The sequence below is a fragment of the Hemitrygon akajei genome, chromosome 14 (genome assembly GCF_048418815.1).
Source record: "Hemitrygon akajei chromosome 14, sHemAka1.3, whole genome shotgun sequence".
NCBI classification, from domain to species: Eukaryota; Metazoa; Chordata; class Chondrichthyes; order Myliobatiformes; family Dasyatidae; genus Hemitrygon; species Hemitrygon akajei.
The window spans coordinates 75788943-75813362 of record NC_133137.1 but is presented as its reverse complement, the minus strand read 5'-3'; the positions used below and the strand labels follow the sequence as shown (position 1 = coordinate 75813362).

At 42.2% G+C, this 24420-nt stretch overlaps 1 long non-coding RNA gene across 1 annotated transcript; it reads right to left on the bottom strand.

Annotated features, from left to right (window-relative positions):
* Nucleotides 1-10614: 10614 nt before the first annotated feature.
* Nucleotides 10615-24127, bottom strand: LOC140739006 (uncharacterized). The gene is made up of 4 exons (XR_012101529.1): nt 23802-24127; nt 23311-23485; nt 15856-15955; nt 10615-12514 (listed from the first exon to the last, which is right to left on the bottom strand). It is a non-coding gene; the product is annotated as an uncharacterized lncRNA (long non-coding RNA).
* Nucleotides 24128-24420: the final 293 nt, after the last annotated feature.

Below are 24420 nucleotides of genomic sequence, written 5' to 3'. Positions count from 1 at the left end.
AGCCCCTCTCAAAAGCAAAGATAGTTCAACCATCCTGAAGAGCAATGCTGACATCAATTCTAGTTGGAGGGAGCACGTTGAAGATCTTCTAAATCAAACCATCTCATTTGACAAGAATGTGATTAACAACGTTCCAAAACAGCCAGTTGACAACTCCCTAAGCAAAATATCAACATTTAAAGAAGTCATGGAAGCCATCAAAACCTTGAAAAATAACAAGGCCGCTGGCCTCGATGGAATACCAGCCGAGGTCTACAAAATTGGAGGTAACCCGCTTCATTCCCAACTGCATCAACTTGTCATCAAGATCTGGATAAATGAAGACGTACCAGCAGACTTTCAGCAATTGTTACCATCTATAAAAGGAAAGGCGATCGATTTAAATGTGGAAAATATCGTGGAATTTCCCTGTTAGCAACAGCAGGAAAGATCCTCACCAGCATCATGAACAACCAGCTCAAGTCTTTAGCCGAGAAGATCCTTCCAGAGACACAAGCCTGTTTTAGACCATCACCTGGAGCAATCAACATGATCTTCACAATGTGATAACTATACAAGAAAAATGCCATGAACAACTTCAACCTTTGTACATGGCATTCATTGACCTCACCAAAGCCTTTGACTTGGTATCGAGGGAACTCCTATGGGATGTCCTATCCAGCTATGGATGCCCTGAAAAGTACATTTGAATCCTGAGACTCCTCCACGATGGCATGCTTGCCATAGTCATGGTCAGCAACAGTAACTGTGAGCCTTTTCAAGTTAGATCAGGAGTAAAACAGGGATGCGTGATTGACCCAACTTTGTTCACCATCTTCATTGCGACAATCATCCACATCATCAAGGACGACCTACCCCAGGAATCGAAATTGTCTACAGAACAGATGGCAGACTTTTCAATCTTGCCCATCTCAAGTCCAAAAACAAGACATCCACGAGTTCCCTCATCGAGTTCCAATACACAGATGACAACAGTGTTGCAGCTCTCTCAGAAAACCACCTACAACAGATTCTGACTGCCTTCAACCGTGCATACACGAAACTTGGACTTACCATCGATTCCAGGAAGATGCAGATCATCTACCAACCATCACCAACTGAGACAAATCAGATAGAACCATCAATTCAACTGGCGAAACCACCCTGGAAAACGTGGACCACTTTCCGTATCTTGGAAGTCACCTCTCCTCCAATGTCGACCTTAATGACGAGATCCAACATCGTCTAAGATGCGCTGGAACAGCTTTTGGACGTCTCCAAGCAAGAGTCTTTCATGATCGTGACATCCGAGCAGACACCAAAGCGTTAGTGTACAAAGCTGCAGTTATCCCAAAACTCTTGTATGCATCAGAAACCTGGATAACATCCCGATGACATCTCAGGGTTGTACGTGGTGCATGAGTGCATTCTCTTAACAATAAATTTTACTTTGAACTTTGAATTTTATCCAGATGTGGGAAGCTGTTCGCATTTTCTAGGGTCTTACATCCATCTTTATCATTGGAATGGATTCAAAGGGCTGAATGGCCGAATTCTGCTCCTGTGTTTTATGGTCTCATGGAGGGTGTTCTGTACAGTGGGGTCATATTAGTGGAGGAGAAGTATAATTTTGCTGACAACACCACTATTATTGGCAGAATTTCAGAAGGTGATGAGAAGGCATACAGAAGCGACATTTTTTAGCTGGTTAAGTGGTGTTGCAGCAACAGCCATGCACTCAAATTCAGTAAAACCAAAGAATTGATTGTGGACTTCAGAAAGGGTAAGATGAGGGGACACACACCAGTCTTCGTAAAGGGATCAGAAGTGGAAAGGGTGAGCAATTTCAAGTAACTGGGTGTCAACATCTCTGAGGATCTATCCTGGGCCCAGCATATGATGCAGTTACAAAGAAGGCAAGGGTGTTAGGGATTTGAGGAGATCTTGTATGACACCAAAGACACTCGCAAATTTCTACAGATACACCGTGGAGAGCACTCTAACTGGTTGCATCACTATCTTCTAAGTGGGGGTGGGGGAGACACTGCACAGGAGCGAAATAAGCTGAAGAAAGTTGTCAACTTTGTCAGCTCCATCATGTGCACTAGTCAGCCCAGCGTCCTGAACATCTTCAAGGAGCAATGCCTCAAAAAGGCAGCACCCATCTTTAAGGCTGCCCATCAGCCAGTTCTCGTCTCTGTGCTACCATCAGCGAGGAGGTACAGGAGCCTGTAGGCACACACTCATTGATTCAGAAACAGCTTCTTCCTCTCTGCCATTAGATTTCTGGCACACATATATATGTCCCTTCAGAATGTGTAAGTAGTATATATACTTCTTACTGCAATTCACAGTTTTCATTATTATGTATTGCAATGTACTGCTGCCACATAACAATAAATTTCACGACATATGCCAGTGATATTAAACCTAATTCTGATTCTGGTTGAGAGAGAGAAAGGAAAGTAGGATTAATGTTTTAACTCCTTGACCTAGTTATTGAATAATGTCTGACGTGACCAATGCTTTGTGCAAAGTGGTTAGCATTGACGGACATGTGCTAATTGAGGATAAGCTACTTACAAAGTGTCCTGATGCTAAAGTGTATATTTCACTGAGTAAAGTGCATTTTCATGCTAATTGGATTGCTATACATTAGTGGATAGACCGCTACAATCAGTCAATCTGACTGTCTAACAGAATAATTACTAATTCATAGAAAAAAGGTTGCCTTTTTGAGGGCTTGGTAGATCAGAAGATCTACACCATAAGTTCGTAACCTCCCCTATCGATTCATGCTTTCCATAGTCATTTTTGTTAATGAATGAGTAATTTATTTTGCAATACTGCAAGGAGTAGGCCCTTTGTGCCCTTCGAGCTGTGCTGCCTCAGCAACCCCACAACCCAATTAACCCTTACCTAATCATGGGACAACTTACAATGACCAATTAACATTCCCAGTACATCTTTGGACTGTGGGAGAAAACTGGAGCCCCTGGGGAAGGCCGATGCATTCCATAGGGAGAGACTCCTTATGGACTGGCGCTGGATTTGAATACTGGACTCCAGAACTCCCCAGCGTTTCACTAACCGCTACACTACCATGGCACCCAATTACAACATTATATCTTGAGTCACATTAGTAGAGTTTTGGAGAACCAAGACTACTTGTCTCAGATACTAAAACAGATTATTTAAGTCAGTTATTGTTCTGGAGATATATTTCAATTAAAATGTTGATCCATACATTTTAAATATCAGTACCTGATTTACACTTAACTAGTTTGAGACACTCTCTAGTGAACAAGGATATAATGCTGCTGAGATACATCCTAAGATGTGCTGGGGCACATCATCAGTGATGTAACCTGGCATCATCGGGTGTTTCAGGTCTTTCAACATCAGACACCTTCGACCAGATGAGCAGCCAGAGTTGATCAGGCCCCAGCTTATGTCCCAGCAGCATTGGTCTATGGGTCACACTTCTTGATCCATAGCCCTTTGGAGGCTTGTTCAACAGCCTCTGTGATGATCCTAATGGCCCTTTTCTTTGCAGCCCCCGCAATGACAGTACTGTTGAAGAGTTTTAGGAATATCTATATACTTTGTAGCTAGGATGCTTAAGGCTTCTCAACAGTACTGTATGCCATGCAACAATGGGTTCCCTGGTTTTCTTTGTTTCCGGGTTGGCTGAACTGAATATGCCTGAACTCTTTCATTTTTGGGTTTTCTATTCTATGTTTTTCATTCATTTTGTTTTGTTGCCATTTACATGATTTGTTTTTTTGTGTGTGTGTGTTGGGTTGGGTTTGATGTTTTTCTTTGAACAGGTTCCATGGTTTTCTTTGTTTCATGACTGTCTGTGAGGAAGACACATCTCAAGGTTGTATACTTTGTAATAAATATACCTTGAATCTTTGAATAGTTAAATACTTATGATATCACTTAAGAAATACTTATAGATATCTTATTTCCGGGAAGAGGTGTACGGGGGGTAGGGGTTGGGGGGGGTGGGTGGCAGGAGACAATTCGGTGAAAACATTTCTTTATTCCTTAACTGAAATTTCCTGAAAGAAAACTCTGAGTGAACAAGATATCTGATGTTTAATAAAGAAGGATCTTGGAGAGAGAACTGGATTCAATATTTAGTGTCATCAGGTCCTTGAGTTGAATGGCATGGCCCTTTGGTCCAACTTGTTAATGCTAACTAATTTGCCTACTTGAGCTAATCCCTTTGCAGATGTTATTTTAAAGGGCAAAAATATCAGATTTTTCAAACATTTATTTTCACATTAAATATGTGATGAAAGTGGGTTCTCAGGGCAGGAGGAAGTGAGGACTGTGTGCTGGTTATTTCCTTGAGCCTGCAAGTAATCTGTACAGCATCTAACTGACACAAAGTTAATAGATGTAAAGCAACAACATTTCATGTCATGTGAGGATAGTTTTTATGTTATTCAGTATAAAGTGGGAATCACTGGCAATATCAGCACATATTGGCTGAATGAAACTGTCCTTATTATTAAATAAAACCAGAAAACATTAGTGTGTTCAGCAGGTCAGGCCGCAGCTACAGAGAAATAAAAAGAGAAGTGGGGTCGCTGTTGAAGAAAGAGGGAGAGAGAGAGAGAAAGGAAGGGAGTGAAAGGGACCGAGAGAGAGGGAGAGAGAAAATGGAGATATGGGAGAGACAGAGAAAGAGGGAGAAAGAAGGAGAGAGAGGGGAGAGATGGAGAGAGAGGGAGAGAGAGGGAGAGAGAGAGAGAGAGAGAGAGAGAGAGAGAGAGAGAGAGGAGAGAGAGAGAGAGAGAGAGAGAGAGAGAGAGAGAGAGAGAGAGAGAGAGAGAGAGAGAGAGAGAGAGAGAGAGAGAGAGAGAGAGAGAAAGTGTTTCCTGTTTATTTCAGACTGCAGTTCAATACCATTCAGAGTGTTGTGGAATTGGCATTGCATACAGATCAGAGCAGTGAGAACAAAATGTTTCCTACCCAAGGAATTTAGGAAACTGAAATGGTTCTTCTGATAACCCAGTTGTTCACTTATACTTTTATTCCAGATTTATTTAATTAATTATGCTTGAATACTTCAGTTACTACAACAGGGTTTAAACTCATTCACCAGAGTAGAAATAACACTACTGAATTAATAGCTCAGTAACTGAAACACTGCGTTACCATATTTATCTTGTTCAATAGAAAGATTAACATATTAAGTCTGATTTTCTGAATTTGTGCTTCCAGTTTAATTAGATCCATGGAATTGACAGGTTTCCCAAAGCAACATACTGGTGGGCAGGGCTATATGCCAAGTTCATCCTCTTCAGAAGTCAATGTTGTTGTTACTAAAAGCATCAAAAAATGTGAATGACTGCTCTGGTCAGAAAACATTAGAAAAATACTATCATGGAAATAGACTTGGGCTAGAACAGGGGTTCCCAACCTAGGGTCTAAGGACCCCTCAGTTAATGGCACTAAAAAGGTTCGAAACAACTGGCTTAGAACCTAACTCCCAATCTTGAACATCATCCTCATGAGTTAAATTGTCTCTAACATCTGTGCCCGTGGAGTTTTACATGATATTTAGAGTCTAACTGAAGAACAAATGTCTATATTTCTAACCTCCCAGTTCAAACCAAACAGTTTAAAGTAAGTTTATTGTCAAAGTACATACACGTCACCATATACAACCTGAGATTAATTTTCTTGCGGGCATACTCAATAAGACCATAAGATGCAGGAATAGAATTAGCCCATTTGGCCCATCGAGTCTGCTCCACCATTCAATCATGGCTGATCCTTTCTCCCCCTTCTCAACCCCCCTCCCTGGCCTTCTCCCCATAAACTTTAATGCTGTGTGCAATCAAGAACCAATGAATCTCTTCATTAAAAACATCCAATGACCTCGCCTCCACAGCTGCCTCTGGTAACAATTTCCACAAGCTCACCACCCTCTGGCTAAAGAAATTTCTCCACATCTCTGTTTTAAATGGGCGCCCCTCTATCCTGAGGCTGTGCCTCTTGTCCTAGACTCCCTCACCATGGGAAACATTTTTCCACATCAACTCTGAATATGCCTTTCAACATTTGAAAGGTTTCAGTGAGAGCCCCCCTCACCCTTCTAAATTCCAATGAGTACAGACCCAGTGCTGTCAGATGTCCCTTGTATGATAACCCTTTCATTCTCGGAATCATCCTTGTGAACCGTCTCTGGACCTTCTCCAACACCAGCACATCTTTTCTCAGATGAGGAGCCCAAAACTGTACACAATACTCAAAGTGAGGACTCACCAGTGCCCTATAAAGCCTCAGCATCATATCCCTGCTCTTGTATTCAAGACCTTTTGAAATGAATGCTGACATTGCATTTGTCTTCCTCACCACCTCCTCAACCTGCAAGTTAACCTTTAGGGTGCTAGGGTGCTCTGCAAAAATTGTCTGCACATTTATTTCTTCTACAAAAGTGCATGACCGTGTATTTTCCAACATTTCATTTCATTTGCCGATGTCTTGCCCATTCTCCTAATTTGCCTGTCCTTCTGCAGCCTAGCTGTTTCCACAACACTACCTGCCCCTCTCCCAATCTTCGCATCATCTGCAAACTTGGCAACAGAGCCACCTATTCCATCATCTAATATACAGCATAAGAAGAAGAGGTCCCCTGCAGAACACCACTAGTCACGGGCAGCCAACCAGAAAAGGATCCCTTTATTCCCATTTGCTGCCTCCTCCTGATCAGCTAATGCTGTAACCATGTTAGTAACTTTCCTGTAATACCATGGTCTCTTTACTTGGTAAGCAGCCTCATGCATGGCACCTTGTCAAAAGCCTTCTGAAAGTCCAAATATACAACATTCACTCCATCCCCTTTATCTATCCTACTTGTAATCTCCTGTGCGGATGAAAAGGGGAATCATGGCTGCATAACAGGTTCGTCAAGCAGGATTTTCCCTGAAGGAAACCATGCTGACTTTGTACTATCTTGTCCTGTGTCACCAAGTACTCCATCACCCCATCCTTAACAATTGACTCTAACATCTTCCCAACCACTGAGGTTGGGCTAATTGGTCTATAATTTTCTTTCTGCTGCCTTCCTCCTTTCTTAAAGAGTGAAGTAACATTTGCAATTTTCCAGTCCTCTGGCATGATGTCAGAGTCCAATGATTTTTGAAAGATCATTTCTAATGCCACCACAATCTCTAACGCTACCTCTTTCAGAATCCTAGGGTGCAGTTCCTCTGATCCTATGTACTATTTTTCAAATAATTTAATGCCATTCTTTACCAGCAGAGCCATTCCATCCCCTCTGCCTACCTTTCTATCCCTCTGATACGATGTGTAACCTTGGACATTCAGCTCCCAACTACAACCATCCTTCGGCCATGATTCAGTGATGGCCACAGCATCATACCTGACAATCTGTAACAGTGCAGCAAGATCATCCACCTTATTTCTTATACTCTGTACATTGAGATGTAACACTTTGAGTGCTGTATTTGCTACCCTGTTTGATTTTGCATCCCTATTGCACTGATAGTCACCCTGCTGGCTGCAATTTTGTCCTGCCCTTTCTGAATGCACGCTATCTTTGCTTTTTTACCATCTGTCCTGTCCTGAGTCCCTTCACTCCGGTTTCCACCCCCAGCTAAATTAGTTTAAACCCTCCCCAACAGCTCTAGCAAACCTGCCCGCAAGAATATTGGTCTCCCTCTGGTTCAAGTACAACCCATCTCTTTTGTCCAGGTCGTATCTTCCCCCAGAAGAGATTCCAATGATCCAATAAGTTGAAGCCCTGCCCCCTGCATCAGCTTCTCAGCCACGCACTTATTGCCAAATCATCCTATTTCTGCCCTCGTTAGCATGTGGCACAGGTAGCAATCCAGAAATTATTATCCTGGAGGTCCTACTTCTCAGCTTTCTGCCCAGCTCTCTAAATTCTCTCTTCAGGACCTCATTGCTTTTACTTCTTACGATCATTGGTACCAATATGTACCAAGATATCTGGCTGCTCTCCCTCCCTCTCTAAGATGCTGTGGATGTGATGTGAGATGTCCCTGAACCTGGCACCTGCAAGGCAACATACCATTCAGGTGTCCCACAGAATCTCTTGTCTGTTCCTTTGACTATTGAGTCCCCTATCACTACCGCTCCCCTCTTTTTCCTCTTTTACCTTCTGCATCATGGACCCATGCTCAGTGCCAGTAACCTGGTCTCCGTGTCATTCCCCTAAGAGATCATCCCCCACATCAATGTCCAAAACTGTATACTTAGTTTTGAGGGGAATGACTACAGGGGTGATCTGCGCTAACTGCTTATTCATATTTCTATTTCTTCTGACAGCTACCCAGCTACTCACCTAAATCCATAATAGAATAATAACTATAATAGAATCAATGAAAGACTATCCCAACTCGGACATTCAACCAGTGTGCAAAAGACAACAAACCATGCAGATACAAAAAGAAAGAAAGAATAATAATGAATAAATCAGCAATAAACATCAAGAACATGAAGAGTCCTTGAAAGTGAGCCATATATGTTGTGGGAACATTTCAATGATGGGGCAAGTGAAGTTAGGTTCAAGAACCTGATGGTTGAGGGGTAATAACTGTGCCTGAACCTGGTAGTGTGAGTCCTGAGGCTCCTGCACCTTCTTTGTGATGTAAGGAGCGAGTTGAGAGCGTGGCCTGGGTGATTAAACAATGCTTTATGTAGATGTGCTCAATGGTGCTCAACACTTCGCCACTGAGACTGCTAGACATTGTATAAGAAAGTCTGCAATGCAGACCCTAGTTACAAGTAAGACACTTCAATTATTTTTCTTTGTTTTGTTTGTTTGTTTATAATTAACTACAAACTGATCAATAGATTCTAAAGGACAGTATTTATCTTAATATAGATTTAATTATTTGCATATATTTCTATGAATATTTATGATTCTGATTGGCCCCCTTAAATTGGGAGTCCAATTCACTGAGCACGGCAGCTCCATACACAAAAAGCAGAACTTCCCGATGGACAAGCATTTTAGTTCCGATTCCCATTTGTATTTGAACATGTTGGTCCATGACCTCGTCTTGTGTCAAGAAGATGCCACACTCAGGTTGGAGGAGCAAAAGCTTATATTCCAGAATGGGAAAATTGATAATTGTGCCATCAGGTTAGAAGCTACACAGATGGAATATAACGTGTTGGTCCTCCTCTTTGAAGGTGGCCTGATCTTGACAGTCCCACGGAAGGTGCAGAGGTACATGACGAGGTTGTCCCACAATTTATGATGGGTCTCACCAATGTAGAGGAGGGCCCATCGAGAGCACTGGACACAGTAGACAACCCAGCAGATTTGCAGGTGAAGTGCTGTCTCACCTGGAAGGACTGTTTGGGACCCTGAATGCAGGTGAGGGAGGACCTTCTGTTGAGGGAGTAGCAAATACCAACAATGAGCCAGATCAGGCGCTACCCGGGTAATTGCTACTAGACCTACTAATGAATTTGATTGGCCAAGTGGCCTTCTTCATGTCATAAGAAGGGTCTTGGCCCAAAGTGTGATTTCCATACTTGCTATCTGACTTACTGAGATCATCTAGCATTTTGTGTATGTTGCATTGGATTTCCAGCATCTGCAAAATTTCTCATTTTCTATGATACTGTGATTTTATGCATGCACTGATTATTTGGGAATGTGAGATTCAGAATTGACGTGCCATCTTTTTTATTTTGATTCAATCATAGCTTGAAGTCATTAATTTACCCACAACCATAACTTGACACATGTCATCGGTTTTCTGTCTTCATTAGGCCTTCAGAGCCATATTTGGTCACTGGAGGGAAACGCCAGTATGGACTGAGATATGAAAAATACAGCTTGCTTCTTATTAGCACCTTGTTGCTGGTCACAGGCAATCAATTACATCTTTGATATAGAGGTAAAAAGGAAAAAAAATGAAGGCAACTAAACTTAATGGATCACTGCCAAAAAGAAGATTACAAATTCAAACTCCACCACTTTTAGTAGTATCCCTGAAGTAAATCTTTGTTTTTAAATAATTGACCAGAAAGCTCAAATCATTCATCTCTGCATATTCAGTTTGATGAATATAGATGAAACAAAAAGAAACCAAGAATCTTTGTTGCTTTCATTATAAGTGTGTACAAATGATTCAGAGCAGCACTCAACCAATGAATTGGAATTGTGCATTCAGGTGGCCTTTTGTTCCCACATCCATCATCAGGTGCATGGACTCTGGCATTGTTGACATGATGCACAGCTTCTTGAGAAGAACTCGGCTAAAATTCCAAAAACACACTCAAAATGGTGGAAGCGCTAAGCAGGTCAAGCAGCATCCACGAAGAGGAATGAACAATCGGCCTTCGGGTCAAAAGATCAAAGTTCAAAGTACATTTATGATCGAAGTACATATATGTCACCATATACAAACCCATATACTCAATAAATCTATAGAATAATAACCATAACAAAATCAATGAAAGACCACAGCAACTTGAACATTCAATCAAAGTGCAGAAGACAACAAACTGTGCAAATAAAAAAGGAAAGAAATAATAATAATAATAATAATAATAATAATAATAATAATAATAATAATAATAATAATAAATAATTAAGCAATATATATTGAGAACATGAGACGAAGAGTCTTTGAAACTGAGTCCATTGGTTGTAGGAACATCTCAATGATTGGGCAAGTAAAGTTAGTGATGTTATCCCCTTTGGTTCAAAACCCTAATGGTTGAGGGGTAATAACTGTTCCCGAACCTGGTGGTGTGAGTCCTGTGTCTCCTGTACCTGCTTCTTGATGGCAGTAGCAAAAAGAGAACATGGCCTGGGTGGTGGGGGTCTCTGATGATGGACGCTGCTTTCCTGCAACAGCATTTCATGTAGGTGTGCTGAATGGTTGGGAGGACTTTACCAGTGATGGACTGGGCAGTATCCACAACTTTTCACTATTTGATGAAGTATCCAGTACTTCATCCGGATTGTTAAGGAAGGAGTAAGAAGTTAAGCTAGAATTGGAGGGAGGGGAAAAAATACAAGTTGGCAGGTGATAGGTGAAGCCAGGTGAGGGATAGAGGGTTCCAAAACTGTATGGCCTATGCTTGAAAAGAATTAAACCTAAAGACAGTGCATGCTTTTTGCCTATCACTGTAGTCTATTGATCCAGTGCAATCTCACTTTACCCTGCTGGCTTTTGAACAGATGACTCGGATCTGCAAGATGTCTAAGGCCCATTTCTCTTCTGCTCCTGCAGAAAGTCAAGTCATGTTTATTGTTATTTAACTATATAAATACCTACTGCCAAATGAGACAGCATTCTCCAAACCAGGATATAAAGCACAGTAATACACTTAACACAAATGTTACACACAAAAACTTGGAAAGTTAAGAGTTAAATCAACAAATAAGTTACGCATAGATAAACTAAGTTAAGTGCATAAATTAAATATTGTAGAGTACAGTACAAATTATCTGGAGACACTTCGAATGTAATGTGGCAGGGAGTTCAGAAGCCTAATGGCCTGAGGGAAGATCCTGTTTCCCATCCTGACCGTTCTTGTCTTTATGCATTGGAGTCTCCAACTTGATGACAGAATGTCAAAGAGGATGATGGATGGAACCTTTGACAGTACTTAAGCCCTGCACCCACAGTGCTCCTGATATATGTCCCCAATGAATGGTAGGGAGACCCCAGCGATCGTCATGGCCACTCTCACAGTCCTTTGTAGGGACTTGCAGTTAGATGCTCAGCTGCTCCCGTACCAGATGGAGAAGCAGCTTGTCAGGACTCTTGTGATGGTTTTCCTGAAAAAGTCAGTTAAGAATGGGGAGGAGAGGGGAGCCTCACTTGCTTCAATCTGCCCAGGAAGCGGAGCTGCTGCTGTGCCTTCTTGTTCAGGGAGGTGATATTAAGGGACCAGGTGAGGTTATCCATGACGTGAGTTCCCAGAAACCTGACGCTCATAACTCTCTCTATGCCATTTATGTGTGGAAGGGTTGGTTCATCTGCAGCTTCCTGAAGTCCACAATTATTTCCTTGGTCTTCTCCACAATCAGACGTAGGTAGCTGTTCTCACACCAATCCACCAGCCGCTCCACTTCCTCTCTGTACTTCAGCTGCACTACTGGCCCAGCTGATTTCACTAAATGAACCTGTTGTTTAATTGATTGAGGGAAAAGAGAATTCACCTTTGCCCTCAGAACTTGCTGTTGTAAAACAAACTGGAAAATTCGAAGCCGGAACGGTGGTGACTTGTGGGAAGAGTGCTCAGGCACAAGAAGCCACAGGAGATGAATGAGTTGAGATATGGATCGGACATGAACAAATTGAATGGAGCAAGGTGCGTGAAGAATCAAACGGCCCATCCCTGCTCCCGCCCTTCTACAAGTGTTGAATACAGATTGATGGGGATCCTTATCCATCTGCTTTGTGCTTTTGTCTGACGACACCTTGAGTATTATATCCAGTTCTGCTTCCACACACGCAGGACACATCACGAGTGAGCCTGAGGCCAAATCTCTATGCTATGATTAAAAAAAAAATTGGTAAAGCTTCTTTAGCCGGAAGGAAGTTCATCTGTAAAACACAATCTGGTGAAGATAGGTTATATTTTCTTGTCCTTAAGCAAATTAGTTTGGGTTGCTGGCATGATGGGAAATAGAGTGTTAGAGGGTTTGTGTGGGGTAGGGAAGTGAGCTTGCTGAAGAGCATACCTATGTCTGAAAAATCAAGATGACTCCCCCGTAGACACAAAACTTTTCTATTCTCATCTTCTTCACTTAGTCAAATCAATTTACCTTGGTGCCACAACAAAAATATCTCCTCTGGTGCCTCTGGTTGCAATGTATATTTTCTGGTCTGCTTTCCCGACATCTTGTGTTCTGGCCCATTTGTTTCTTCATCCTGTCATCACAACACCGCACACCCACTAATGGTACTTGCTACCTCTCTCCTACACTGTCTGTCACTCTCTCCAAATGGTGTGTGATGTACTGCAAGTCACAATCACACCAAACTATGCAAGAACACCTCGTAGTGATCCTTGTTACAAAGTAAGACAGCTGGAGAGAAAAAATATTTAGAAGTTTTAATTACTGGGGCAGTAGCATTATTGTTTATTATGTTCAACAGCTTCAATTTATTCGGGCTTTAATTATTTATCTTTTATTTATGTATATTCTTCTGCTTGCTAATCTCTATTTTGGCTATATTATGTTGTGTGATGTATTCATTACTGTGGCTTTGTATTTGTGCTTCCTGCTTCAGAAGTATCTTATGACTATAAAATTGTTTTCATAGCAGGATTCACAAGAGTTCAAGTAACCTCTTTAATCAGCAAACAGAAAGTAACCATTCAGTCGAGATAGGGAGATCAAAATGACCCTATTATTGAAGCTTGGAGAGAAGGAATCCAGGTTATTGTTCAGCACAAAATCTTAACCAACCAGTGGAGATAAAGATGTCAGGATGACCCTTTTATTGGAGCAAGGAGAGAAAGAATCCAGGTTATTATTCAACACAAGCCCTTAACCATTCAGTGGAGATAGAGATGTCAGGATGACCCTGTTATTGGAGCAAGGAGAGAAAGAATCCAGGTTATTATTCAACACAAGCCCTTAACCATTCAGTGGAGATAGAGATGTCAGGATGACCCTTTTATTGGAGCAAGGAGAGAAAGAATCCAGGTTATTATTCAACACAAGCCCCTAACCATTCAGTGGAGATAGAGATGTCAGGATGACCCTGTTATTGGAGCAAGGAGAGAAAGAATCCAGGTTATTATTCAACACAAGCCCCTAACCATTCAGTGGAGATAGAGATGTCAGGATGACCCTGTTATTGGAGCAAGGAGAGAAAGAATCCAGGTTATTATTCAACACAAGTACCTAACCATTCAGTGGAGATAGAGATGTCAGCATAACCCTATTATTAAAGCAAGAAGAGAAAGAATCAATGTTCAAAGGACATTTATTATCGAAGTATGTATACATTATACGACCTTGAGATTCGTCTCCTTACGGGCAGCCACAAAACAAAGAAACCCAAAAGAACCCATTAAGGACTGTTAGAAGACTGTCCTACATCCACTGTGCAGAGAGAGAGGGAGAGAGAGAGAGAGAGAGAGAAAGCAGATTACGCAAGCATTAAACACAAGCAAATAGCGTTCAGCACTGAAGTCCACAGGGAGAGTCTGTCCACAGACTCTTAGTTCGATGCAGAGTCGAGTAAATATCGCAGAGTAGCAAACTGAACTGGCCTGTCTCTCAGCTTGGGATCGGACATCCTGACCTTTTCAGTTTGGCTCGGCTCTTAAATCCTCATCCACACGTCGGGTCCAAATATCCAGCCTATTATTTCACACCGTCCCCTTACTATCCAGTGGAGATAAAGAGGTCAGAATGACCCTAATATTGGAGCATGGGGAGAGAGGACCCAGGTGAGAAAGTGTGGTAGCAAAGAGTCCCTTCTTGTTTCATTTTCCTTCATTATCCATTGGAATACATAGTGGCATTTTAGAGAGGAATTGCAGCCAATAATTTAGTGATTACCTTCCTCTTGAACGTTAGAGAAAATAGGCAGATATTAATCTTCAAGTAACCCAACTAGATCCAATTGTACCACTTGTTTGCTTGTCAGTGCATTTGAGTATAAATCCCTATGGCTTCTAATCTAAAATGCACTTATCTCCAGTGCTTCATTGAAGGAGGTACATTTGCTCAACTGAGGCATTCAATATCGACTTGAGTAAGTGAGCTGAAAAGATCATCTGATAGAGTTGATATAGAGAAGGAATATCTCATATCCAAGCAAGTGTGCTTTCTCAACCATTACCAGCAATGCATTTCACATTTTATTCTTTTGCTCTTTATGTGGTATTTTTCGCATGCAAATTGGTTGCCGTATCGACTTGTCTTCAAAAATGAACCATTGCTACAAAGTGCTTTGAGATGTCCTGAGGGTAAGTCACTCGGAAATTGTAATTTCCTTCTGTGCAAGTCTATTGAATCAGCATTAAGGATAAGAGGATGGTCTTTGGAGATACTTTCTCAGAAATCATCCTGTCTTCCTTCAAATCGCCGGAGTGAAAAAGAAACAGATGTCTCAGGAACTAGGCTGACACAAAGAAAAGTAGAGCTGGTACTGACCCCATGCTTGCAAAACTCAGAAATGTGTTTTTTCTGTGAGGGTGGGGGTATTGCTGCCCTAAATGCCAGAGGTGTAACAGGTATTTGATAATGATGATGGAGCGGGTGGCATGAGGGTGGTTAGAGAATTGTGAAAACACCTAAACCAAAGCAAAAAATTAATCCCACACAAATGCTCCTCACAACGTAAGTTAGAAACATGTTAATTGAAGAAAAATCATGGGAAACCCTGACTTTGTGTATAAATTTATATTCACAGTGTGCTTCGATAAACCTTCTGTGTAATCTGGATGTGCAGCTCACATCAATTTTTCTTGCTTTTAGAAAGTTGTTCATTTTTCACAAATTGGATAAGTAATAGACCTATAGATTTCCCATTTGATTGTCTTTTCATCAGTTCAGCTCCTGTGTCATGGATAGAACAGATCAGATCTATCCTTGTAAATCAATCAGCCGTAGTCGTCCTGCAGACTTCTCTACTATCTTTCCACAGACCAGTATCAATTTACCATCCCTGTGTCTTCCAGTAACTAGTGTTAGTCCTGCTAACACAGGAAATACCTTCTCTCACTGAACCTTATTTGTCAGTGTGCTGTTAGAACTCGCGTTAACAATCCCTGTCATTCTGGTGCTTCTGCAGCCTAGCAGTTGCTCAGTCTGAGCTTCCTAACCCAACTCGTAATTTCTGTAATTGCCACTAATGGAGTAGCTATACTCACTTATACTGAATTGCTCCTGTTGACTCTCATCTTCTTCAACAATTGATGCTTCAGGTCCCCCTCACGTGATATGTCTGAATTGTCCACTGCAACTCCGTTTCTATTAAAAGAGAATTATTTTCCAAAAATTCACATTTTGCTCACCATTCCTCTTGTATCTACATAATTTATGCATGGCCAAGTGGTTAAGGCATCCATCTAGTGATCTGAAGGTTGCTAGTTCGAGCCTTGGCTGAGGCTGCGTGTGTGTCCTTGAGCAAGGCACTTAACCACACATTGCTCTACGACGACACCGGTGCCAAGCTGTATGGGTACTAATGCCCTTCCCTTGGACAACATCGGTGGTGTGGAGAGGGGAGACTTGCAGCATGGGCAACTGCCGGTCTACCATACAACCTTGCCCAGGCCTGCACGCTGGAAACTTTCCAAGGTGCAAATCCATGGTCTATCGAGACTAACGGAGGCCTACACACACATAATTTACCATCGCTTTACTTCAAACTTCAAAGTTCAAAGTAAAACTTATTATCAGAGTACATACATGTCACCATATACAGCCCTGAGATTCTTTTTCTGCGGGCATACTTAGCAAATCTATCTATAGAACAGTAAATGTAAACTGTAAACATCAGAAATGGTAAACTCTAAACAAACTATACCAATGCAGATATAAATATATAGCAATAATGACATGAAATAAGAATATAATAACGTATTTTTCACCCTCCAAGAGGACCACAACATTCTGCCGAAGGGTTTCGGCCTAAAACGCCGACTGTACTTTTTTCCATAGATGCTCCCTGCCCTGCTGAGTTCCTCCAGCATTTTGTGTGTGTTGCTCGAATTTCCAGCACATGCAGATTATCTCTTGTTTGTCCTCAACCTTCTCATAGGGTTTGGAGGTTTGTGTGCCTCAATGACCTGGAGAGCTATGCTGGCTGGAGTCAAGACTTTACGCTTTGGGTTTGGTAGGGTCACCCATACCAAACAGGTCAAAGGGAAGAAGACAGACTAAGAGAGGTCCACCGGTCCTCCAAGCTTGGGGCGGTTCAAACGTTTCTCCCCGACCCTTGTTTGGTGTATCGCATGGGAACTTTGTCATTTCTTTACTGTTTGTCTATTTTACAAAGCCAGATTGCTAGCTTGATGCTGAACCAAGCACGGATGTAAAGTGTGCAAGGAGCCGGTCAGATTTGAACCCGGGCTCACTCGCCCTGAAGTCTGGTGCAGATGCCACTACACCGCCAGAACAGAGGCCCCCAGGCCTCCAGGCTTTGGCGTTCAGCTCAGAGCTAACAACCCTGGCTGATCAAACAAGCCAGTTACGGAAACAGCAATGAAGAATCCTTCTACATCTGAGTGTCCATGCACAGACAGAGAAGGAAAACCTTCATTGCTGCCCTAAACTCCAACTGCATAATGGGCAGATTCATTCCACTATTCTGACAATTGTGATTGTGAGTACCATCGAGCCTGGGTTCCCAGCCTGGGGTCCATGGAATAAAAAGGGTTGGGAACCCCTGGTCTAGAGCTTTATAGCATGGAAAAAGGCTCTTCAGCCCATCTTAAAAATGCTATCCAGTTACCTACCTGAGCTAGTCTCATTTGCCTGCATTTAACTCAAAACCATCTGAACCATTCCTTTCCACATACAGTACTGTGCAAAAGTTCAAGGCACACATAGATATATATATAAACAGGTGGCAAAGGTGGAGTACCAAGGGTGGGAGGTGGCACCGGTACAGACAAACCCAGCCTTGAGAGGCCAGTCAAGGTCATTCAATTCACTCACATACTGTATGTCATGAAATTTTCTCTGTGGCAGCAGTACAGTGCAATACATAACATTACTACAGTATTGTGCAAAAGTCTTTGGCATATGTGAGTGATGATAAACCAGATTTTGATATTGGTCTCTATTGTGGACTGAGTGTGAAGGGGCAGGGAGAGGGGGATCATGGTTGGGAAAAGGGGAGGCACCAGAGAGACATTCTGTTATGATCGATAAACCGATTGTTTAGAATCAACTGACCTTGCCTGGTGTCTCAGGGCTGGGCGTGGCTGCACCTGCGCTACCCCCTTGCCCCGGCACTCCTTCTCAGTCACCTGTCACACACCCCCTGCACGGTTCTCCATCTTCGCCATTCCTGACATCCCATGTTCCCGCCGGATTCACAAAATACGCTCTCCGCTCCACGTTGACACATACAGTACTGTGCCGAAGTCTTGGGCAGCTTATATGCCTAAGGTTTTTACACAGTACTGTATGTCTGTATGGTCGACCCTCAGCTTCCAGGGTAAAAAGCCCCAGCCTATTCAACCTTCCCTTGTAACTCAAGCCCTCCAGTCCAGGTCACATCCTTGAGCAGAGGTAAGGAGAACCCTTGCTCTTGCAGCACAGCCTGATCAACTTCAACTAAACGTTTCTAATTTTTAAAGAAAGTAACTGAAGTGATTTGGATCTTCACTCAAGCACATCAGGCAGCTCCAGGAAAATGCAATATCTAAAGCACGCAGAAAGACTCACTGCACAGTAGGCCACTCTGCAATGTGTGGCAGCTCTAAACAGAAGCTGTAGTCTTCCCCTTAACCACAGGACACCCAAGAAGCAGCAGAGTTTGCTTACTAAGCACTGAAAATGTGGTTGTCTGGTTAGATTGAGACGGTTGCGTTGCTTGGTTTACAAGTCTTTGGATAAGCAAATCATAGGGGTTTCCTGATTTGATTGGCACTCATGCACCAGTATTCCTTCCTCAAATCTCTCTCCAAGGAGGTGGTTCCATTAAAGAGACCTCTCTGAGTTGTTGCTGTAAACCATACACTGCAGTGGATCATGGTGAAAAGAATGGGTGCCTGAGATAAAGGGTAGATTGCAGATCAAACAGTGAACTTTGCTGCAGATGCAATCTTCCAGGAGAGTGAGTTCAACACCTGAATATCAATGACGGGAGGCTGTGGCCAGCTAGAAGTGAGGTTGGGTTGGTCTGTGAGGGAAAGTGTGGGACAACTGCTCACCACTGAATCCTATTCCTGAACAAGCAGCGAATTAAGTTCCTTGGTTCAGTCATGAATTTGTAGTGAGGGTGTTTAAAACCTGTCTCGCTGGAAGCAGCCAGATCTGGTGAATAAATATTATATGCTACTTATCTGTTCAAAATTGGATATTGTTCATTTCTTGCTGTGTGTGGATGTAGATTGTTTCATTGCCCGGGGAATTGTGAATCGAGCTGAATATTCAAAAGATGAGGAAGTCTGCAGATTCCGGAAATCCAAAGCAATACAACTCAGCAGGGTCAGGCAGCATCTGTGGAAAAGAGTCAACAGTTGACATTTCAGCCCAAAACCCTCCTTCAGGTCTGAAGAAAAATCTCATCCTGAGACATCAACTGTTCATTCACTTCCATAGATGCTGCCTGGTCTGCTGAGTTCCTCCAGCAGTTTGAGTGTGGAGCTGAATAGTACAGTCATTATAAAAAAAAACACTTCTAACATGAGTTTTATTAACAGCTAAAGATGGCAGAACTTATTGCGCAGCCTTTCATAATTCCCACCTCGATCTCCTGTGGTTTAAATGACTAATTAACAACACCCACACCATCTTTCTTGTTAGATTTGACTTTCGCCATACTACGAGAATTTCCTGTTAAACTCAGTTTTAGGTGAAATCCTTATTTGATCCAATGTTCAAAGTTCAAAATAAATTTATTATCAGAAGTATATTATGCACAGTATATGTCACCATATACTACCCTGAGATTCATTTTCTTACAGACATTCACAGTAGAACCAAGTAATATAATTGAATTAATTAAAAACTACACATATGTAAGCAAAGACTGACAAGCATCCACGGGTACAAAGGAATGCAACCTGTGCAAATGCAAATAATAATAAAGAAAGAAAGATGAAAGAATAAATAAACAAACAAATAATAGATACTGAGAACATGAACGTAGAGTCCTTGAGAGTGAGTCCATAGGTAGTGCTCAGTGATCAGTTCAGTGCTGAAGTGAGGGAAGTTATCCACACTAGTTCAGGAGCCTGATGGTTGAAAGCTAAGAACTTCTTCTGAACCGGGTGGTGTAAGACCAGAGGCTCCTGTACCTCCTTCCTGTTGGCAGCAGCAAAAAGAGAGCATGGCCTGGTTGATGGAGGTCCTTGATGATAGATGCTGCTTCCTCGTGCTCAATGGTGGCATGTTACCTTGACATCAACCATGATTCTTCTCCATTCACTTCTGAAATTTATTTCCTGAACCCATGGTGGGACCAAGGCTGGAAGTGTGTTTGAAATGAATGTTTCTGTGATTCAGAGAACAAGCCACACAAGGGATGGCAGATGTATTGGTCAGGATTCCTACAATCACTTTGCTGCTGGTTCAGACGAGTCTGATACTCTGTTAAAGGACCGTTGGCTGGGGTCGACCATGGATATTGCATCCTAGATGCCCATGTGATACACGAGGTAAGGCACTATGATACGGAGAGCAAACTGCTGCCCATGAAATAGGCTCCTGCTCTCCACACAACTGATGAATCCAAAGGAGTGGCCAAAACTAGTCTATTTGGCATAAGCAGCAACTCAGGAATTGCCAGTCAGTGTTGAACTGAGTGTAGGACTAGCCTAGGGACCTCATCTCTGTAGTTTTTCCTCAGGCTTTACTCCCGAAGCCTTCCCCATGAGCGAGTATAGACGCAAGGCAGCAGAGGTTTGAGATCAGAGTTTTCCTTCTCCTAGATGAGCTGCCAACCACGGCTGACAAACCCCACCTGCCCGTAACTGACTACCCCAGCTGCATCGTAGAGACTGTGTGGACAGCAGAGATAGGAAACTTTCTACAGACTGACAGATTCCAACACCACACTGCACTGGAACAACTTCATGCGTGACTACTACTGGAGCATAATTTTGAACAGTGAATCTAGATTATTGACGTACCAAAGCATGTGCTGTGCTTAGTACGCTCAGCTGTTTCTTGATGTCATGTGAAATGAACCAACCTGCCTTTTAATAGAGAACATCCCTCCCTTCCCCCTATGGTGTGTATGCATATGTCATTATCTGACAGCAGCTTTAATTGGAAATGCTAACTTTGAATGCTGAATCCCTACCAAAAATAAACATACAGTATTAATACAAATCCCTGACAGCGTACATTACTGTAATAATTCCAATATCACCATTTGCAGATGATTCAAAAGCCTTGTTAAAATCAGCTCAGTCTTGATACATTATACAGGGAATGTTTTCCCAGGTTTTCAGCGAGGCACTTTATGAGGCTGCCTATCAGCAGTAAGTATTCAAGGTTCAAGAACAGTTACTACCCCACAACCATCAGGCTCCTGTACAAGGGGGTTAACTGCACTCACTTGGTCATCACTGAGGTTCCCACAACTAATGATCTCACTTTAAAGTCTCCTTATCTAGTTATCTCATGTTCGTGTTACTTTTTGCTATTTATTTATATTTGTATTTGCGCAGTTTGTTGCCTTCTGGACTCTAGTTAATCTTATGTAGATCCTGCTACAGTTGTTATTCTATACATTTGCTAAGTCGGTCCATAGGAAAATGAATCTCAGGGTTGTATATGGTGACATGTATGTACTTTGATAATGGAATTTACTTTTCAGCTTGTTTTAAACTTTATTGAACACTTGGGAATCTGCTACTTATGTTGGTCTCCACTGTGGCTTCATTCCCCAGGAAGGTAAAGGCAATAGGTTGACATTTTCATACTTGGAAAGGTAAAATTATTTTGACATGAGCATGAAAGTAAGAGGGAATAGCCAAAAAAAACTTACAAAAATATGAGTAAGGGTGGTCTAGTAATGATTGGAAGTGAGTACGATTTTCATTGGCTGTCTGTTGTCAGTTTGTGGACGAATGCATGGATGCTGACAACATAGATATTGCGTCTTGTTTGTCGTTCATCCTGACTAAGCGAGGAATTAGAGTTACCCGTGTTATTCACAAAGAGCTGCAAACACATTGCCGGAAAACCAAAACATGACATGGCAAAGGACATTACCTGGTTATCTTTTCTCAAAGCAAGTGTGCAATGCTATCAAAGGATTTAAGACCTCAATATGGTTACTGGGATAAAACTCTTCACTGAGATCTCACATTACCCTCTTATCAAAGTGTCATTTGTGCCCCCACCTCTCACCAGCTTCCCCAATCAATCCTGTACAAGCAAGTTTGGAACAAAAAACTGCACTTGAGTGAGCATTGGAGATAAGTAACCTCTCACGTTCTAGGCAAACATCTGAACCAACAACACATAGAAACCTATGGACCAAGTGCTGGTAAATGGGAGGCATGGAGATGATGGGCCGATGGGCCTGCTTCTCTTCTGTGTGGCTCTGACTCAGTCAACCTGTTTTATGCCACCACTTGCATTCTCCACAGCAGCTGATACCATTATTATTTCTATATTTCTCAGTTTTGCCATCTTTCACACAAAATCCTTAATGTTTCACAATGAGAGTGGCAGGGTGGAGATACATCTCTACCAAAGGAGGTGTAAGGTGCCCCTTCCCTCCACTAAACTGCAGGTCACCCTTGGGCATGGTGTAGCACCTACTTAGCACCCCCCCCCAATCAGGGTCACATGAATCCATGGGAGCAGGTGGTGGATGGTCTTATGAGTTGTTGGTGTCTATCACAAGTCCTGGTTATGCGACCACTGACACCAGGAAGACAATCTCGGAAGAGTATTGATAATGGCTGGGGTCATCCATCTTGTAAAGAAACTTCTCAGAAGAAGGCAATGGTAAACTACTTCTGCAGAAAAATGTGCCGAAAATGGAAAGACCATGATCACCTACATCATACAACATGGCACATGATGAACAAACGATACCAGCACTGATACATTCCCTCCTTCTGGTGCAGAATATAAAGGAAAACTTACAGAGAATACACTTATAAACTTACCTTAACATTCTTCGAGATGATTCTGGATAGTATGGTTTGAGATGAGACAAGCCCGTGTCGACAGATCAGAGAAGAGGATAGGTTCAAAAAAAGTTTTCATAGATGTTTTTTCCCATTCCTTTCTATGTCAAGGTCACAAAGTACACATTGTATAACATATTATGGCTGCTTCCATCACTAACTGTTTCTCAGCAAATCTTTCCCACTGACTGACATATTACAGGTCCAGAAAGTATACAGGGCTTTAGAAAATGAAAGGTCTCAGTTTCAGATTTATTTATCACGTGCACATCAAAACATGCAGTGAAATGCATCATTTGCACAAACAATCAATGCAAACTAGGGATGTGCTGGGGGCAGCCTGCAAGTGTTGCCACACACTCTGATGCCAAAACAGCATGCCCACAATGCTTGTTACAACAACAGAATACAGCAATCAACAAAACACCAGCAAAACAAAGTTCAAATTACACTTATTTTCGAAGTATGTATACATTATACAACCTTGAGATGTACAACCTTGATGCGTGGCCAAGTGGTTAAGCCTTTGGGCTAGCGATCTGAAGGTTGTTAGTTCGTACCTCAGCCGAGGCAGCGTGTGTGTCCTTGAGCAAGGCATTTAACCACACACTGCTCCTGCACGTTTATAGCCCAGTGGCGGCGGTTGGTGCAGTATGACATTGAGATTCATCTCCTAACAGGCAGGCAGGAAACAAAGAAACCCAAAAGAAGAACCATTAAGAATAGACTGTCAGACATCTAATGTTCAGACAAAAATAAGCAAATCATGCAAATAATAAATGCGAGCAAACAGCGCTCTGAACTGAAGTTCAAGCCCTTGTCCTCCCTCTCACCCACCCAATACACACAGACAATCCTCCAATGCCAGGACTGGCTTCCAGTCTCCAGGCTTCAACTTCAGATCAATCTTCATCCTGCGATCATATCGACCCCCAGCTAGCTGATGACAGGTAAGGAGGAAAATAGAATAGAACCAAGTTGATATTTACCTCCACTGGCAGTCCATAGAGTTCAGGGGTGGGCTGGATGGATCCTTCTAGGCATTCAATCAAAGAGGCAGAGAGATTTATGAAAAAGGAGGAGGGGAAACAGACAGAGATAAGAAGCAAAGAAGGGGCGAGAGGGTATAGGGAACGGAAAAAGAGAGAAGGAGGATGTCATGGATACATTCACAGTTCCTGACGAGGAGGATTTTAAATTCAACATGTTGGTATCAAAAAAGTCGTAAGTGATGGATTATTAGTTCAGAAGGTCATTGTGGAAATTAAGGTTCCACAGGTTACAAATGTAGAGTGACTTTATATGTGGTTCTGATTTTTTGTTGAACATTTATAATCCATACAGAGCTGGCGAAAGAGAAGACATATTACAATAATATGCTCATCCTATAAATGGGTCACTTGCCTGTATTTCTAGCCATAGCAACAGAAAAACAGATGGCTTCCTCTGAATATCAGATTGCTTTTGGGCTGAATTGCAAAGGGGTGTGTCGTTTTATCTTTTCCCTTATCCAGGAGTCTTGAGTGAATCTCAAAGTGAATGCATTGGCTATGAATATTCTATTCTTGTATGGGGTTTCAATTAGAAAATTATTTTTAGAGGTTTGAT